This window comes from Corapipo altera, unplaced genomic scaffold (genome assembly GCF_003945725.1).
Source record: "Corapipo altera isolate COAL_440 unplaced genomic scaffold, ASM394572v1 51, whole genome shotgun sequence".
Taxonomy (NCBI): Eukaryota; Metazoa; Chordata; class Aves; order Passeriformes; family Pipridae; genus Corapipo; species Corapipo altera.
This window is the reverse complement of record NW_020884892.1, coordinates 1,368,776-1,376,908: the sequence shown is the minus strand read 5'-3', so window position 1 is coordinate 1,376,908 and position 8,133 is coordinate 1,368,776. Positions and strand designations below refer to the sequence as shown.

At 39.8% G+C, this 8,133-nt stretch overlaps 1 long non-coding RNA gene across 1 annotated transcript; it reads left to right on the top strand.

Annotated features, from left to right (window-relative positions):
* The first annotated feature begins 2,017 nt into the window (after positions 1-2,017).
* On the top strand, positions 2,018-7,603 carry LOC113948287. The gene is made up of 4 exons (XR_003528082.1): positions 2,018-2,067; positions 2,999-3,111; positions 6,284-6,395; positions 7,536-7,603. It is a non-coding gene; the product is annotated as an uncharacterized LOC113948287 (long non-coding RNA).
* Positions 7,604-8,133: the final 530 nt, after the last annotated feature.

Sequence of the window (8,133 nt, the reverse complement as noted above, 5' to 3'; positions counted from 1 at the left end):
AACCCAGACATACCAATATCCAAGCCCCTTTCCACGTGCTTGTCACAGGTCATGGATTATTCCAGTGGCGATGGAGAATGGTGGCACAGCAGATGAGTAGATTGCATGGTACTTGCTTTAAAGAAGTTCTGTTAGTACCCAGGTGTTTTTGATTTTTCCATTCCATTTTGAGATGTCAGTCAATGGGTAGAGAAGGCAGGAAGGACTGTCTGTGTTGTCATATGGATGACTTGTGGGTTTTTCATCTTAAAATCTGCATTTGACCCCTTAAACAAAGAGAATATTAAGCTTGATGAGCCAATGCTCTAAGCTGATGTCTTGGTGTGAAAAGGTAGGAATTTGCTAGTGCTTTCAAGTGCAGAAACATCTGCAGAAGTGGGTGGAAGGGAAGTCCTTTGAGTGCACAGATAATTATTGGGATCGTTACATGAGAGATGAGGTTATTTTCTCAGTTCACTGTATGGCTTCATAATGACTCCAATGCCTGTTGCTGCAAGTAAAAGGAAAGATCATTGCTTCCTGACTGTCAACCAGAAGATTCAATGGCCTTTTCACACTAGAGAGGAAAATAAGGATTGTTTCTTCAATATTAATTCCTTTTTCCTTGGCATGTAAAAGATAAGAATCAACACCTACAATTTCTGGTTACAAGATAAGGTAGGTGCTGGATAATATTTAGGAGCCTACCCACCTTTGTGATTCCAGCATGTTCCTCTTCACCTCACTCCATATATCCTTCAGTTATGAGGAGGTTTTTTTCTTTGTTTCAAGACCTGTTTTGTTTTGGATGCTGAATCACATGTATTTTTAAAAAGTGATTTGACAAGAATGTCAAATGTTTTAGTTGATTTGGTACTAAATGGAACCACACACATATACAGTTCTTCAAATTCATAACAAGTGAGGGAAAAACTGGGAGAATTTTCTCTCCATCATATATCAACATTTCGAGTTCATTGTCTTTGACTTTTTTAAAACACTTTTTATCTCCTGTTACCTTACTTTTATGCTTGGAATGAGGCCATATTTCTGAAATTCAGGTAGATAAAGTTATTGACTATACTCGGTGTGAGTGGGGAGTGGAATAGCAAACTATAAAAGAAGAAGGTCTCTTTATATGAGTTATGTCACTGTTCCCCCCCTATCCTCCGCCCATTCTGAAGGATAGTACCAGCTCTAGATTATATTACACTGCTGAACATTCTTGGGCCCACTCAAGGTTATAGAGTGCTTGTTCTCCTCCATCTTGTGTTACTGCTCTGTTGAGCCAGCATATTTCTGGTATGTTCTATGTTCTATGATTCTTTGGAGTTTAGGAGAAGGGTTGAGTCCTGGTGTGTTGATAAAAACATCTGTTTCACAGAAAATTCAACTAAACTGACAAATTCAACTAAACTGACATCTGTTGCATCAAGTTTCATAATTAGCTCCAGCTCTCATACAGTTTTCATTTCCAGGTTATAAGTGCAGTCAGAAATTGCTTTAGAACACCAAAGAAATCCTGTTGCAGAAGAACTCCTACATGTTCTTGACTTATAGCCCATGTCCTCTCACCACTTTTCCCATTTAAGTTACATAATTTTGATGAGGAACCAGTTACATATAACACTGTTGCAGTTTCACCCCAGCTGGCAACTCAGCCCCTCACAGCTGCTCACTCACTCCCCCACAGTGGGATGGAGGAAAGAGTCGGGAGGGTAAAAGTGAGAAAACTCGTGGGTTGAGATAAAGACAGTTTATTAGGTAAAGTAAAAGACTCGTATACAAGCAAAGCAAGATAAGGAACTAATTCAACACTTCCCATGGGCAGACAAGTGTTCAACCATGCCCAGGAAAGCCGGGCTCCATCACGCCTAACAGCGACTTGGGAAGAAAAACACCATCAATTTGAACATCCCTCCCTTTGTTCTTCTTCCTTCCAGTTTTATATGCTGAACATGATGCCATGCAGTATGGAATATGCCTGTGGTTAGAGTCAGCTGTCCCAGCAGTGTCCCCTTTCAACCTCGTGCACTCTCAGCCTCCTCATTGGGGGATGGTGAGGAGCAGAAAAAGCCTTGACTCTGTGTAAGCCCTGGCCAGCACTAACTAAATCATCCTTACCACAGCACAAATCTAAAACATAGCCCCTAGTAGGAACTGCCCAAACCAGCAAAAATACGTACAATAGCCAAGAAACCAGGCTGTTGACACTGGAATCAAAATAACCACAAACCTCTTGTGGGAGTTTCAGAAAATCCCTTCTCTCCTCTTTCTCCACTAAGGCTAGCAGACCTTGGCTGATACTCCATGTTGCTGTAGCTACAGTTCTGTCTTCAGCTAGATTTTCAAGATGTTTTTGCAGCACAATCCTTTGTATCAAAATATAACTTGATCACCTATGTAATATCCTGAACAACTCTGAATTTTTTTCCCTTATACAGTAAAGAGGTGATTCAGTGTCTATCAGAGGTTGTTCATCCACTATGGGGCTGTCTCAGCATAACTGACTGTGCAATGAGTGTTGCTATATACATTATCTTATTGAAAGCATACTGCTGGGCAGTGGCTGCTGATATCTAACTTGGGACTTGGAAACATTATCCACGTATTTTTCACATATCTGCAATTCTTTGTGGTACTATTTGTCAAAGTTTTTCACAGTTGTACCAGTTTGCAGTCTCTAGGAAGAATTTTTAGCATGCCTTCTAAATCATAAACATTTTCCAGTTATTTCTGGAGAGAAATCTTTAGATTTGAAAATCTTTCCTAAGTTTCTTTTCATAAAAAGACACACAATATTGTTGTTTTATGCAATGGAATGGATCCTGGTGAAATTTTGACTTTTTCAATGTGTAATTGTCACTGCACCTTGGCTACTTCCATCCATTTGAACAGACCACACAAAAAAAAGACAACTCATCCATGATTGATTGTGGTCCAGATCTGCCTTCTCACAAGGTAACAGATAGAAAGAGCAAATTGATATCACATTCAGCATTCTCTCTTTCCTCTTAAGGTTCAGAGGAACAAGAGGCTTATGTTTTCTCCCACTGGCACTACTTACAAATAACTCTCTGAAATTTAGAAGATCAGAGATATATTTGAAGGTTAAAGTCGCTACACATTCAGGTAGGATGTCCTTGAATGTACAATTCCCAGACTATTTTGCATTGAAGTCCCATCAGGATACCCATATTGCTTCCTCTGCTTTGGAAATGGAGTGCTTGGAATTAACTAAAGGCCAGAAATAAGGATTTTAGCTAGGTATACTCATATGATTTAAATTTCCATGCTGTTTATATTCAGATATGAATAAATCATAAATTTCTTAGCAAAATAAATCCTACATGGGAGCACAATTTTCCTCTTTAAATCTATGGACATGCTTTCATATCAGAAGAAAATCTACCTACAGAAAAGTTTGCCTGAAACCTGCATGGTTCAAAAGCTCTTACTTGCTATGTACCTCATGTACAGAATTGCCTTCTGCTGAGAAGTACAAGGAGCACAGACAGTATCTGGTTTTAAATCGTTTGATATCACTTGCATTGTTCAAAAATGATTTTATGACATGTCCTTTTGCTCTGGTGATGATTTGTTGTTCTCTTGTGTTTCATTTAGCTATTATTTGTAAAGTGTTTTGTGATGCATTGCGTGAAAGCTGCAACATAAGCAATTTTATGGGCTGGAGTGACAATTCAGGTATCAACAGGCAAGGATTAATGATGCTAATTATTCAAAACAATTGTTCTTTTCTTTAAGGACTTTGTTTGGGGGGGGTGAACTAAAATGAGTGAGTGGATGTTGTGTGTAAGAGGTGTAAGCATTTCTGCTGATGGAAGATAAAAGAAGAGATCGAAGAACATGAAAAATAGCTTCAAATATTATCTATTGGAATATGACTCCTATATGTCATGTAAATTACTCAATAAAATAAGACTGTGCAAGCTACAGCAAAAGTAATAACACATCAAATAATCCATTTGTCAAGTACATAAAAAAAGGTAAAAAATGCATTCTTTATCACCTTCACCACTGACTCTAAACTACAGCAGGTTTGCTGAAGTGGACTATACTATCCCAAAATTTTCAGGTGGAGGCACATGTTTACTGAATCTGGCTCTGTTCAAAGCAATCTGCTGGAAGAAGTATTACCCAGTGAAGAAAACCTAGTTATTGGTTTCCTGTGTCTATTTGTCTCTTCAGGACCAATAGTACTTTTTAATCCATAATCCTAGACAAACATTGTGTTTTCTGTTTCACAGGCTTGATCATACAATCATAGAATGTTTTGGGTTGGAAGGCGCCTTATAGATCATCTAGTTTCAAACCCCGTGCTATGGGCAGGGGTACCCCCCCCATACACATTTTGGCTTGGCTCCTGTAACATCTGCTGGTTACTCCAGATTTTAGGCCTGTTTCTGGGAGCTTCTGTCAGTCCTGAGCAAGTGATCAGTTACTGGCCTAAACCCAACATGGTACCTCGATGTTAAGTAAGATCTATAATAACTGCAAGTATCAAGTGCTACTTGAATATAAGGTGAAATGTGGTGGAGTTTTTTTCTACTTCTGCACTATTTTGGGGTAAAGGATGCTCCAACCCCATTGTGCTGTTGCTTATCCTTGATAGTAGGATTCAATTTCTATCAAACCACCTCTTTCTAGAAAATGTGATTTTTAAATATTTATTAATAATGGATTTATTAGATTGTTATCTATAAGGGCAGGCTTTTTTTATTTCATACAAGAGTGCACATCTAGCTACAGGAACCTAACAGAGCAAATGAACTCCACTTAACACATAAGAAACAATTTACAAGTTTAGGAGAAAAATAATTAACCATCCAGTAGCACCAGATCTTTTTACTGATATACATGCTTTTTCCCTGTGATTCCTTCTAAGAATCTAGATACCAACTTTATGTCAGAGGGGCTCATGAACACTTCAGTACAGAAGGAAAGTACATGAGAGAAAACTTTTTCATTTTGAGGGCAGCCTACACAACAGGAACAGGTTACCTGAAGATGTTGGGGAGTCTTCATCCCTAGATATACTCGAAACCAAATCAGACACAGTCCTGGGCACCTTGCTATACTTGACCCTGCTTCAGCAGAGGCATTAGAGAAGATCTCAAGAGATCCTTTCCAATTTCAGCTATTCTGTGATTCTATGAAATACTACTCGAAGGATCACAGACTTCAGTGACCTGAATTGAGAGATGGGCTATGGGGTGCCCAGACATTTATGTTATTGACTAATGTGATTTAATCTCAGCGGGCAGCTAAGCACCCGGCAGACTCTTGTTCAACACTTTGTCCAGTGCAGTGGGGGAGAGAACTGGAAGGGTAAAAGCGGAAGGACTAATGGGCTGAGATACATTCAAGCAAATACATACAAACCCAGAACAATGATGCATATTTTTTTTAAAACATTTAGATAATGTGTATTTAGGATTCCAATGTCTGGTACTTTAAAAATACTCACCAGAAAAATTGCCTTTTTTTTCCTTTTTCTCATCCTGGAATGAGTTCCACATGTATTATTTCTCTACACGACAATGTAAGCATAGCTCTCACACTGTACTGTAACTTACTTTGTTCAACCTTTCCATTCCCCTGAGGTGGGGTTTTACCTGTGATAATCTTATTTAAGACAGATGAATTCACTCCATATCAGGCTACAGGAAAGCAATCTTTCAGAATGAAGTGAGAGTCCCCATTACTGTTAGCTTTTTACCTCACCACACCAAGGTCCTTTGCAGCAGGGAAATGTTTGCACAGAGTATCCCAGTTGCACTGACTGCTGTATCATGTCCCATACTGCCACTAGGATTAGCAGGTGGAGAAAACATGGAGCAGACTGTAGCTTTAGAAAGCTGTCAGACTGCAGCTTTAGAAAGCCAAGAGATGTGTAAGTGAAGTGCCTTCTCCTTGTGGCTTTATTTATTACCTGCGTTAACTAGATTTGGAGAGACAGCTCGGGGAGATAAGGACAAACTCTTTCCATATTAGCCTATTTCATTTGTAGTTTTTCTCTCTCCTGCTGTGTTCCCTAGGCAAGGTCTGATACATCTAGAGATTTTTCTTTACTGGTAACTGCAACTAGGAGCATCAACCTGCAAAAAAATGTCAATCTTCTTTGCATAAGAAAATGCCTGCAGCAAATACACACATTTCCATATGGAGTGACGTCCAGCTTGACCTGTTTACCCCACTTCCCGAGCATCCAAAAGACCGTCTGTATTTCAGCGCTGTCATGAGAATGATTTATTCACATTGTTCACTGGTGACTAAATCCTAGGCAAAACAGAACAACTTGTGGAGCTGACAGATCCAGCAAGAACTCTAAGTGAAACTCCTTCTTCCTTTCTGTAGGCTTCACATGGGAAAAAAAGATGCTGCTGGTCCATAAGGTAATGAATCCAAAGCATGACCTCTGTGTCTGTGAAGTTCCACTTTTCCTGTCTTCTATTAGGACAGAAAAAAAATAACAGTAGAGTTGAGAGACACACAAAGGTCTGACACTGGTGGTTAATTGCCTGCCCTGCTCTCCCCAGCAGCTGTGGGCTCGACTTGGATATCTCTGAAGCATTGCTGACTTTTGGAAGCTGGGGCAAGTCATAGCTTATGGCTGCAGGGCCATGGACTAAAGCATGACCTGGTTACTAATAAAACCAGGTAATTATTCCCTGATGGTTAGTGTGTATTCATTATAATGTGTATCTAATGCAAATGATTCATTTTAATTGTGTTCTCTCCTCCCTACACACACTTAACTCCCATTGACAGGGAGGTGAGAGCAGACTCCCTCCGCTTCCACTTATTAGCAAGTGTTACAAGGATTATTCTGGTCGGGGAAGGTTTTGGGTGCTCTGCAATGATGTGTCTGACTCATCCCCTATTGTAGCAAGTAGGGAAGGTTATTTTTGCAGTGTTCGTATGAAAAAACATGTGGAAAATGTAATGCTTCAAAGAGGTGCCTTCTGTGGGAAGTCATTGCTAATTAGGTGGTACGTGGGTGTCATCTGGGTCTCAGTAAACTATAGGTCATGCCAATATTTGAATCCTCCGAAGATTTTAGTGTAATTAGGGGGAAATAATTAGCATTTCACCTTTCATTGGGAAATTGTGATTAACTGTGTCGTAACCTTTTTAATGATTTTCAGGTTTTCTAGAATTGCTAAGTTCCTTGCTGCTTTCGAAGCTGTGTGCCTAATGACAACCAGAGGGCATGTGGAAGTCTTGTTGACTATCGCAAAGGGTCCACATCGCTCTGATCCAAACAATTACTCTCATCACCTCATTATGCTGAAATATTATCTTAATCCACCTGAGACATGAACCATACTGTGCTTAGTTCTGCATCTCAGTACAGAAAGACAGGTGCCCTGTCAAATCTAGCAGAAATTCGAAAGGAAATCAGAAGTGTCAACTATTTTGCAAAGAGTCACTTCACATGATAAAGCAGATTCAGGACTACAGGATTGAAACTATGAGGCTGACAACGCTGTTTCTCCTAGCCAGAAATGTACAGTGTCTTACTCTCTTCCCAGTGGGTTTTAGAGAGAGATGAATCCCAGGATGCTACACCACTTCTTTCTGATGGAGATAACCAGTCCACACAGAGGTGGTGAGTACAGCAGAAGACAGGAATGTGAGCAAACTCTAAACCAGATAACTTCAGTAGTAATTACAGCGTAATCATAACGCAATCCCCCCGGGACTCCAGAATCATCTTATGTTAAGCTCCTTGATGCTATTCAATTAAATGCTGTTTCAGGTGTGTGCCCAAGAGCCACAGACACACTTGATTCACATGAAGTCTTACCCATATTATGAAACATTTCTGCTCTTGCCATTGATCAGTTATGCGCAATAAGAACCAACCCCATCAGAGCTATTCTCTGAGTCTGCTACTCCCATGTAGAGTATCTGTCCCTGTGCTTTTGTTATGGACACTGCTGTCTTGTGATCAGCTGTGGAATGCATCTCTGGGATCAAAATTCCCTAAATTTGGCAGGTTTCCACTTCCTGTGGGAGAAGTAAAGAATCAGATCATTTTCACAAAATAACAGAATAGTTTTTTGCCTTGGACCAAAATGGACAAAAGTTTAGACTCCCAGAATACCTACTAAGCCATACAAGGGGTCC